Here is a 12,409-nt window from a genome sequence, read left to right on the forward strand (position 1 = left end):
AACTAAGGCAAGAAAGGTAAGTAAGAGTAGCTCACCGGGCCGACTAGGGCAAGGGGATTCCAGGGAGAGAAAGCAGCTTCTGCAAAGGCCCAGAGGAACGCAACCACGGATGAGTTTGGAGAATGGAAGGTGGGTCAGCATAGCTGGAGCAGTGATGGCAGAACGGCTGGGGGAGCCCTGAAAGCCATTTCATAAAAGGTGGGCTTTTCTGTAAAACTCAGGGAGGCACCACGAGGTTTAAGTGGCGACTCAGCCTCTCGAGATGTGCATTTGGGAAAGATTGCAACGGCAGCTTTGTGGAAGAGGATGAGGCTAGAGTCTGTTCAGCCAGCCAGGGCAGAGGGGAAAGTGGTCTTTGCTAAGGCAGAGACCGCAGGGTTGAGAAGAGAGGCTGTTGAAAACTTCCTCCAAGCAGAAGGAACCAGAACAATATCTTACCTTGGTGTAGTCCTCGATGGTTTCTGAACTCACACCCAGCTCATTTATCCTCACACAAACTCAGCCAGGCAAGGATCGCCAATAGAGTTTTACTTCTCTAAAAAGCAATGGGCTCCAGGTGGTGAACTCAGGTAGGAAGTTGCCTCCCAGGGAGATGCCACGTCATCAGGCCAGGCCTCTCTCCTCTGTACCCTAATGCCTGCAACCAGTGAGCTTATGTCTTGCGGCTAACTGTACTCCGAGAAAATACATGTGATTTGAGAGAAATCCCACTGGCAAGGAGACCAAGTTAAGGAAGAGAAATTCTCAGGGGAAAAAAACACAGTTCTTTCTGTTGTTCAGAAAACACTACCGCTCTGAGAGCCATTTTTAGAGCAGTTAAATAACCAAAGAATTACATGAGACGTTTTTGCTTTGAGGGTTTTTCAATTTTTTAAATATTACATTATCTTATATTTTTTCTTTTCTATATTTCAATAGCTAGGCCCTATTTTTACCCAAGATGTGATTTGGAGAATTATATGTATATCGTACTGCCCCAAGAACATCTAGTAGATACATAAAAGGTGAATTACCCTCTCAAATTCTGAAAGGGGAAAACTCCATAACTATATCTCTTTAGAACAAGCAATATTAAAATAGCTAAATAAATAAGTGGTACATCTACCTTAAACGTGTATGCACTGTAATGAAATAGTTCTCTGTTTCACCAGTTAACTGAGTGTTTTACTCAGAAAACATCCAGAGACAGCATGCCAAAGAGGAGTAAACAGAAAAGATTTTATCTCAAACACATGACCTTTAAGAACAAAATCCCCTACTCCCTTGGCAGTGACCAAAAAGGAAAAGTGTAGGGGTATTTTCTTCAAAGGAGACCTTCAGGTGACTGCTCAAATATGGTTAGCACGGCTCATTTAATCCTACAGGGTTGTCCAGCTAGAGCTTTCCTTATCTGCAGTTTGAGATCCTCAAACATCCGCTCATTAGCAGAAGAAAAGCATGGGAAGGTACCTAGATAATGGTTGATAAATGGTATCTGTAAACAGCTGGTTGCTGGCAAAGCTAGAAATGGATATAAGACAAGTTATTTCCCAAGGAATGGCCATGTTCTTTTATCTTGCCCAAGCACTATGCAATTAAAGATCATAATATATAAAACTGAATTCTTAATTCCCCAGCCAAATCTATTCTTCCTCTAGTCTTTCCCGCCTTCATAAATGTCGCTTTGAGCGCCCTGCTGCGCATTTCTGCAAGCATTCCTTCATCTTCGCATTCAGTCCATTACCAGGTCTCCAATCCTCAAATAATCTCTCTCGGAATCGCAAACCACTTGAATCACCTTAGTTCACTACACCATGTCATCATACCAACTGCAGAGCTGCAAGAGTCTCCCTGCTAGTACCCCCATCTCTACTCTTACCTTCTCTGTCTTTCTCCAACATAGCAGCTAGAATGATCTTTAAATGCAAATCAGAAATTACAAGTCCCTCTGAGCTTTCCCTTTGCTCCTAAAATGAAACCCACACCTTGTAACATGTCCTAAGCTAAGTCACACATGTGATCTGGCCCCAGCCCCTTCTCCAGCTTCACCCCACACCTTTCTCCACTGCATGAATTACTCTCCAGAGACATTATCTTTGATTCCATCAATATACCAATCAATTTCCCACCTCAAGGTTTTAGCACATGCTGTTCCCTTTGCCTGAAATGCTCTGGTACCTGGTCTTCATCTGGCTAATTCCTACCTCTTTCAGGTCTCAAGTAAAATGTACAGTTTTTCCTGACCCATCAACCTAAATTATTTTAAATTACGGTATTCTTTCTCAAGGCATGTACATATTTCTTAGCACTCACGGCAGTTTGAATCTACCATATTCATTGTGTGTTTACCTTCTTAATGGCAATGTCTTCCATTATACTGTAATCTCCATGACAGCAGGAAGCAGGTGTGTCACTCTGGTTCACCTCTGCTTCCCCAGCACTGACCCTTATACATAACAGGTGCTCAAGAGCTATTTGTTCAATGTGTAGATGAATAAATGAGCAGAAACCAAGTTTTCGTGATATTTTTGCTATTCAGAGAGTTTTCATTTAAAAGGTCCTAGTATTTATTTCCTTTTTTAAGTTTTTAAAATTTTGATTTTATTGGAGTATAGTTGATTTACAGTGTTGTGTTAGTTTCAGGTGTACAGCAAAGTGATTCAGTTAAACATATACATATATTCATTCTTTTTTAGATTCTTTCCTTTTTTTAAGATTAGCAGAATATAGAGAAATATACAGTGGAGTTAAACAGGCCTTGTCTTCAAATACTGCTCATTCCACTTAATAGCTGTATAACTTGGGGGAGTTTCTTCCCTCTCTGCATCTTGGGTTTTTAAACTGTATAATTGGGATAATATATTCTGTTTCATAGTAGGTTGAAGGTGCTTTGTATTTTTTTCTTACAATTTTATTGTACGTTTCAATTTTTTTAATCAGAGAAGAACAGTAAGTATTATTTTAGAAAATGACTATTTTGCAAAGATACTGTGAAAACTATTGTTTTCCACTAACTTATGATTCAGATAGTATATTAATTATCTAGTGCTGAGTAACAAACTACCTCCCAAAACTTAGTGACGTAAAACAGCAGCAGTATTGCTGATCTCTTTGTGGTTCTGGGATTCAGGAGGGGCACAGCTGGGCAGTTCTGACTCAGGTCTCTCATAGGGTTGCAGTCAAATACAGCCAGGACAGCATCATCTTCAGTCATCCAACTGGGGCTGGAGGATGCACTTCCATGGTGGTTCACTCACATGGCTGGCAAATGGATGTTGGCTATTGGTCATTTCCTCCTCTTCTGGATCTTTCCACAGAACTACTTGACTGTACTCCCAGGCTGATGGCTGACTTCCCCCAAGGCAAGGAATCTAAGAGAACAAAACAGAAGTTGCAGTGCCTTCTATGATCCAGCCTCGGAAGTCACATACTGTCACGCCCACCATATTCTATTGGTCGCATGGAGTCAGCCCTGATTCAGTGTGAGAGGAGACCACACTGGGGCCAGAGTACTGAGAGGCATGGACCATTTGGGGCATTGAAGAAACTCTGGAACTTTAATTTTTCTCCCTACAAGATGCCCGTGAACTCTCACAACTATGTGTACTGTGTACTATTGGCAGTTGCCAATTGTGATATGACTGGATTTTTGCTTTTTAGTGCTACGCTCTTGTTACACTGCCTCTGGTAAAGCAAAATGTGTGTCTTTTGTATATTTTCAAAGATGTGTCTGAATCAATTTCATTTAGTTTAGAAAATGGCTAATTCTCAGCATGCCATCATCTCTGTCCATATTAGAACATAATAATTAGAGAAAATTCATCATTTGATAATGATGGGAGTGGTTACTCCTCTCAGTTCATTACTCCTTATTCCAATCCAGAGAAAGGTAATTTAATAAATTTGTAACTCTGCTATTTTGATGTGGAAGTTGGAAAGAGGAATGCAAATGCACATAATAGAAAAGCCAACTGCAATTGGAAACCTAATGCTTAGTCCCGTATCCAATGACATGTCATTGACTGAAATTGATTGAAATATTTGAGCTCTCTCCTTCTTATTTATCCCCCTTACTAAATAAAATTGATAATAGCAGTCCTCATCTTGCAAGCACAAATAGGAGTATCTATAAGCTAAACACATATGAAACACCAGGTTGCCTCTAGAAATGGGAAATAGCCATCTGGGGGAAAGAAGTGAAAAGGTTATTTTCACTGCATACTCTTTTGTACCATCCAAATTTTAAATTATTGAATGTACTATCTAGTCCACATCAAAAGAAATTAAATTTTTTAAAATTATTGAAAGGAACTCAACTATTCATCAATAGGAAACTGGTTAAATAAACCATGGTCCATTCAGAAAAGATGTCCTATTCAGCTGGAAAAGGAACAAGGTGTATCTCTATACACTGCTATGAAATGACCTCCAGGATATTTTGTGAAGTGAAAAACAGCAAGGTGTAGAAAAGTGTGCTTAGATAAAAGTATCTAAGAAGGGGAATATATGTGTGTGTGTGTGTGTGTGTGTGTGTGTGTGTGTGTGTATTATATATATATATAATATATATATAAATAAATATACACACATATGCATATTATTATATATAATATGCATATATACATGTATGTATATATGTATTATATATAATTATATTTAAATATATATTAAGAAGGTGAATATATATTTATATATATAAACATGTATAATAATACTTTAAAATAATTGGTTATCTATAGGGGAGGGAAGACATAGGGTGAAGGTGAGAGGAATGGAAGTTAGATTTGTTTGAATGTTTGTAGATTTGACTTTGAAACCATAAATATTTTGCATAATTATAAAACAAAATTTAAATTTAAAATGCAATTCCTAAAACCTTAACATGAAATGGGACAAATGAGCCTGTGTCCATTTGGTGGCACAACCATACAGTGAGGAGCCTTTCTGAGTGACTTCAAAGCAGAGGAATCCCCCGAGGGTGAGTGGGAACCAGCCAGCACTGGTTCTCACGAGCTGTGTGCAGCTCTCCCCAGATCTGCATTCAGTGGCATCAAAACAGCCACAGTGGATATATTTGCACCATGGAAATCAGCAAATGTTACGAATCAGGCTTTTGCTTATTCTGGCTTTGTTGTTGTTGTTTCTTTGTTTTCAGAATATGACTATTGAACATTTACCAGCATACCACTGAATTTAATGGTACCTACTTAGAGACAAAAATAATTCAAAACAAAATCATCACAAAATAGTTTCAGTAATCATGGTGTTTGTAATAGTGTTGGTATTGTTATTCTGAGATTGTCTTGTGTGTTGTACAGGATAAACAAATGGGTAATTCTGTTGCTACTGTTAAGAACTGGGATTTTGGAGAGTGAGAGAAAGAAGACACAAATATAAGAAGAGATTAAGTTAAAAACCCCTAGTACTAAATTTCAGTTGGAAATATCTATGTGAACACATAATTTCATTTTTATCTAACATAAGCATGGGAGTGGAATCAGCAAAATCCAAACTGTGGAAACTCTAGGGCAAACCACAATTTCTTCAACAAAAATAATAACAACAAAATCACAAGACAAATATAAAGAAATGGAAGAGGGTATCTATTGATTAAAAGAGACGTAAAAGATATTTAACTAATCTCACTGTATGAACTTTTTTAGATCCTGATTCATACCAAAAAAAAAAAAAAATGGAAAGAAAGAGAAGAGAATGCATTCCTAGGACAATTAAGGAAACAGATACTGACTGAAAGTCAGATGTTATTAAGGAATTTCTATTCTGTGATTATTGTGTATTATTTTGTGTATTGTGATTATGTTTTAATAGTGTAGTCCTTGTCTTTTAGAAATACATTCTAAAATATTTACATATGAAATTATATTACTGATATGCCTAGGATTTGCTTCAAAATAATCAGGGGTAGGAGTAATAGGAGGAGCTATGGAAAAATAAGATTGATCATAAACTGACACTTGTTGAAGTTTAGTGATAGATACACAGGAGGTTAACATATTAATTGTCTACTTTTGTATTTGTTAGAAATTTTTCTTCAAATGCTTTTTTAAAGATTAAGATTCCTACACTCCTATGTCTCCTAGATTTTGCCTTTCCCAAGTTTCTTTAAAAATATAAACATACTTTTATTGAGATAAGTTTCTGTGGGTGTGTTTTTACTGTTATCATCTACTAAAAATTCTTTACTAAGTGCCTCATGTGTGGGTCTCAATTTAACAAAATTCACTTATCACCAAACACAGACGTAAAACCATACTGAATTAGTTAGGACAAACACTTCAACTCAATAGAGTCAATTTATAGACCAAAAGACCTTGGCAGCTATTAATGAAATGCTTAATTAAGAACCACAAACACTTTCCAAACAGCAGCAATCAAAACTTCTTACAAAGTCACATGCCTTTAACAGGGTGATTGCTGCTATATAACACTACATAGACCCACACAGAAAGATTCTTAAAAACATCTGGGATCCAAGAACATCTGCTACAGGTGAGCAAACAGAGCCTCCATAAAGCCACAGAATAGACAAAACAAGGTGACTGACCTGAGGGGCACTTTTATGAATAGCCCTTTAGGAAGAGGCATAGACAACACTTCTACCCACTGTGCATTTCTCAAGAAAGTGAAATCACATAGAAGTACAAAGAGGCATCAGCCAAAACCATCCCCATTTGCTTTTGGTGTGAAATATCCTTTCCCAATTCAGACAGACAGCAAATATTTAACAAGGAAAGAAGAGAAGCAGGTGCAGAATTTGGGCCATCGGTAAGGACTCCTCGCACCATTTTGAGTCATCGGTGGGACATTTAGGTCAATGACCTTCAGACACAGGTAGTGCTTTTGATGATTATAAAAAGTAGAAGGCATTTTAAGAGGAGATCCAACCCTGGCCCTGGCCCCAGAGTTAAAACCAAATACAAAATCCACACACCACAGTAAGTTGTTGGTGAGAAACCTTGGCCACAGCCAAGGTAAAGTAACTCAAGTAAACCCTCAAAATGTCCTGCAGACAGACTTCAGGTGAGAATCCACAAGGTGTTGACTTTTGGAGCTCCTAGTTGGTATTTTGAAAGCCTCAAGTCATGCAAGGAGAACAGTTTTCTGAGTGACTCCAAACCAATGTCCCTGCAGATATGTCTACTGGGCCACCTGCATCAGAACCCCTTTGAGGTGATGTTAAATACAGACCGTCTAAATCAGAATGGCAAGCATGACTAAGGAAGCTGCACTTTTAATAAGCCCCCTGAGTGACTTTTCATGACCATTAAAATTTGAGAACCATTATATTAGACCAGGCTTGAACAGTAAGTGTTGTTACAGGTAGCAAAATGCACGACAGCAGAAGCAAAAGCTTATCATTTTTCCTTTATGTACAGTATGTGTAAAATCATTTTTAATCACATATCTCAGACCTATAAAATTTGGTGGGAGGATGGGAGTTAGGTTTGGGGGTTATTCAGGGTCAGAGACTCTCCCAACTCCCTGTCTTCTAGATAGATTCCTTGTCATTCTACTCTTTGAGTCATCCAGGTTAAGAGTTCGTGTTCATAGAAGGACATTCTGACACATCATTTTTATTGATTATCTATGGTATAGAGTATATTCAAACCAATATTTAAATATTCAAGGGTGCATTCTTGTTGCCTGCTATGGAGAGACTCAAACCCTCACCCAGATCAGTGAGGGCTAGCAAGAATCTAGAGCAGGACTCAAGTGCCACTCCTCAGCTCTATGGCTTTAGATGGGTCACCTCAACTTTCTGAGCATGTTCTCCATGTTTAAATTGGGAACAATGAAAATATCTACCAGGATGTTGTGAGGAGTAAGTGAAGCACTATATGAAAAAGACTTTTGAAATCTGCTGAATACCAATTGAGCATAAATTGTTATAATTATTCATTCGTCCGATAGCATTCAGTCATGTTAACTAACACCAAGCATCTACTGCATGCAGACCCTGTGCTGGTAGGCACTGGGCTATTGCCATTCAAATAAATCAAATGTATACTTACATGACTATGACAGACATGGAGGGGTCCTCCATCCAGAAGGGGTTTTTGAAAAGAACAATAGAGAGAATTGTTGAGCTGGGAGAGGGGCACACTGAATGTTATGTTTGCTCTGTCCATCCCATGGGGAGGACAGTCAATACAACATAATCAGTCCCCCAAAATCATTTATCCTTAAGATGCAGAATCCTATGGCAGATTCTGGGTCAAGATCTCTACTTGTGGAAACTTGTAGGGATCCAGCTTTTAAATCAGCAAGTGACTAGAAGAGAATATACTTCTTTCCCTGGTCTAGGGATTTAAAAGAAGGCACTCTCTCCTCATCAGTTCTCAATGGGCAGGTTTTCTTGACTTTTCAAAAACTGTCTTGTACAATTGACCCTTAAACAACACAGGGGTTGGGGTGCTACTCCTTTGCACCCCAAAAATTCAGAGTCAAAAATCTGAACTTATAGTCAGCCCTCCCCACACTTGGTTCCTCCGTATCCTTGGTTCTGCATCAGTGGATTCAAACAAAGCCAAGGATTGTGTAGTACTACGGTACATATTTATTGAAAGAAGTCCATGTATAAGTGAACCCATGAAATTCAAACCCTTGCTCTTCAAAGGTCAACTGCGTTTCTATTTATCAGGAGCCAGTCTGTGTTGGTGATGGGACTTTCCTCTTCTTCTCCATTGGAAAGTGGATATAACTGAGCAAGGTGGACTCAGAGAGGTCTGCTTGGTTTGCTGCAGTGCCCAGACCTCCCCTTTCCATATCCTTTGCCACCCCTCCTTCTCCCTTTTCTCGAAGCCCTGTATCCTGAATCTGTCCTAGCAGAGGGAGAAAACTGATAAATCACTAACATGACTTTGATTTAGTTTACTGTGTTACCCCTCATAGTGCTGTGTGTGATTTAAAAGAGGAAACCAAAAGAATGTACAGATCTTCCGTGACTTACGATAAACCCATCATAAATTGAAAAAATTGTAAATTGAAAGTGCTTTCCATACACCTAACCTAGCATACATCATAGCCTAGCCTAGCTTAAACATGCTCAGAACACTTACATAAACCTACAGTTGGACAGAATCATCTAACACAAAGCCTATTTTATAATAAAGTGTTGAATATCTCATGTAATTTATTGAATACTGTACAGTACTTAAAGTGGAAAATAGTATGGTTGTACAGGTACAGAATGGTTTAAGTGTATTGCTTGTTTACCCTGCTGATCACATGGCTGACTGAGAGCTGTGACAGCTGCCCTGCCCAGCATCACGAGATGGTACCACATATGGCTAACCCTGGAAAAGATCAAAATTCAAAATTTGAAGTATGGTCTCTACTGAATGAGTTATGCTTTCACACTACCATAAAATAGAAAAAGTCGAACCATCCTAAGTCAGAGACCATCTGTATTCTTCACAATGGAATTTCAGGAGGGAATTTCTGGGGTGGCGGTGGGGGAGAGATGATCCCCAATGACAACGGTGAGTCACTATGCTCACACCCCCGGAACTCAGAGCCAAGCTGCTCGAGTCTCACGCCCTGGCCATGCTTGGAACTTAGTCTCCCTGAGGTGCTACGTAGCCAGGCATGACTGTCATTGTTGACCCTTGGTCATTTCTTCCTTCAGGAAGAGCCAAAACTTACCCTCTTCCCTGGAGCCCTCCCACCTCTGCCTGATGAAGAACTACTTTTGGCTTCCTAAAATCATTAAGAATGACATAAACACATTGGGCCTGGCACGGGAAAGGGAAACACTGAGAACATAAGCTGTTACCCAGGGACAATGGTGAAACTTTCTTACCCCCCTGGGAATTTCCCTAATTCCCACACCTCTTTCAAGACTTTGCTCAAATCTCATCTTCTCATGGGGTCTGCCCAGAGCAATCCTATTGAAAACCACACCTGTTCCTCACCCCTTGCCCACGCTCCCAATTTTTTTTTTCTTTCTGCCATAACATTTATCAACATTCAAGATACAGTAAAATCTATGTGCTTATATTGTCTATCGTTTACGTCTTTCTTCTTCCGTGGGTTGTAAGCTTCATGAGGGCAGGAATATTTATTTTGTTCATCAATGTGTGTCAAGTGTGCCTGACACATAGTAGGTGCTCAATAAATAGTTGCTATTAATACTAATAATATAATAGATATAATATAATTACATTAATAAGCAGATTGAATTACAGTTGACCCTAAAATAACACAGGTTTGTACTGTGTGGGTCTATGTATACACAGATTTTCTTCCATAGTGAATACTATAGTACTACACCATCCATGGTTGGATGAATCCATGGGTGTGGAGCCTTGGATATGGAGGGGTGACTATAAATTACACACGGATTTTTGACTGCGTGGAGGGACAGTGGCCCAACCACCACATTGTTCAAGGGTCAATTGTAATGATATAATTTAAATTCTTATAATAATAATAATAATGATTGTGTGTTATTGATGGCTAATAAGTATATTTTAAAAGCACAGCTGTTAACTGGAGAGGAAGGGGCAGGGGGGACCCACCCCGTGCTGGGCACTGCACAGGCATCCATGTTTCTTAATATAGAGCTCCTCATCCCCACCGAATTTCTAGAACAAAGACCTTTAACTGACAAGACCCAACCTAACAGTCAATCCTAAAGCTTGGCCTGGGTGGCAGCAAACAGGAGAGCTAAAACGTATTGATACCTCCTCCCTAAGACTCCTGGAAGTTCCTACAGGGATAAAGAAATGCTGCCCCATTGGACTTACACCCTATGTGCCCCCCTCCACCATTCCATCCTTGGTTCATTAGAAAACCTTCAAGGCGTTCAGAAACTCCAAGTAGCTCTTGATCGGAAAGCCCTAGGGAGTTGTCGTCTGCTCACCAAGGGCCCTGCAGCAGGCCTGGACGCAGCTCATGAGTCCATCACCACCTGCCATAAAGTAGATAAATCCAACACGGTCTGGGCCATTAAAACTGCATTAAAAACAATATACATGAGCAAATGGAGCCCATGAGACAAAAGCAGGGTTGCTGGAAAAATCATCTGCTCAGAACAAGGGACTGGGTTGGGCCCCTGCATCTCACCAGGCCTCAGTCAGCCCCAATCACTCAAATCCTACTTGTCTCCTAAAATCTAAAACAGTAGCCTCGGCTCTTAGGATCCCCCCGCCTTCTGAGATGGAAGGCGGTCTCTCCTGGAAAAAGTCCAGAAGGGCACACACTCAGTCGTTAACAACGGTCACGTCTGAGACAAGAGCTCTAGGAGAAGCGGAGGGGCTGCTTTTAAACTCATGCACTCCTGAATTTTATAAATGTGTCAAAACAAGCATGTATTAGGGTGGAGGTTGTGAAGATGAGGATAAATGGGCCAAGTTTGTATTACTTTTGTAACTAAAAAAAAAATCAATCGTGAGTCTCTTGTTTTAGGCGTTCTGTATTGGAGGATGAAAGTAGACAGACGTGCCATGACGTATGTAAATTCTCAGGGAGAGACAGCTCCAGCCTGCTGCGGTGGGAAGCATGGAAAACACATACCTTATCCGCTCGGGACCCCCGAGCCACGTCATCCCGGAAACCAGCGTCTCACCTCTCAGATGGGGCTCCACACCTGGGATTCTCCTGTGTGTCTTTAGCCTCTACGAGCCACATTCATATTCACTTTTCAAACAGTTCTACCCCAGAAGGCAGCCTGCTGTGTCCTCTGCAAGTCGGCCTGCCCGGGGCCAGGGCTACTCCCAGTCCATCTCAAATGGTCCTTTGTTTGCAGGACACCCAGAGTTCTGCTGAACAGACTGGTTTAAACCCTCAAGCCTTGTTCCAAAGGGATAGAGCAAAGATATTTATGAGAAGTAGCGTCTGGAGGCAAGAGGAAAATGTGGGTAATAGGAGCAGCCTCCTCCAGAGGCTGCCTGCGGTGTGGAGCTAGACGTCTGCCCCAAGACCAGGAGGGGAGCTGGGCCGTGCTACCTGGGCTCCCCAGAGCCACAGTGGCCCCCATTCAAAAAGCCGCACCCCGTGGCCCAGAGGCTCCGTGCTGAGGGCACCTTTTCCAAAATGTGGCAACTCAGACGTGTAACCAGAAAGAAAGAGTCTGCATTTCCCTGTGGTCAGTGTCTGTGACTGAGAAGGAGGCGAGACTGGCATTGCACAATGACTTCCAGAGTTGGAAGTGACTATGGGGTGGATTCAAAGGGTGATTTAAAACTGGGCTTCCCAGAGTCCCAGGAGTCAGGGCCGGCATCTCAGGGGACAAGGGTGAGGCCAAGGGGGTATCTGAGCTGCCCGTTCTGGCTTCTTAGAGTGGTTCAGTATTTACCTGTTTTCTATCTGACTTCTTCCCTGTGAATGCCAGACAGCCTTGTGGTCCACCCTCAGCATGGAGTCACATTCAAAGAAACAGCTGTCCATCAAAACTATATAATCCAAA

The sequence above is a fragment of the Eubalaena glacialis genome, chromosome 1 (genome assembly GCF_028564815.1).
Source record: "Eubalaena glacialis isolate mEubGla1 chromosome 1, mEubGla1.1.hap2.+ XY, whole genome shotgun sequence".
Classification (NCBI taxonomy): Eukaryota; Metazoa; Chordata; class Mammalia; order Artiodactyla; family Balaenidae; genus Eubalaena; species Eubalaena glacialis.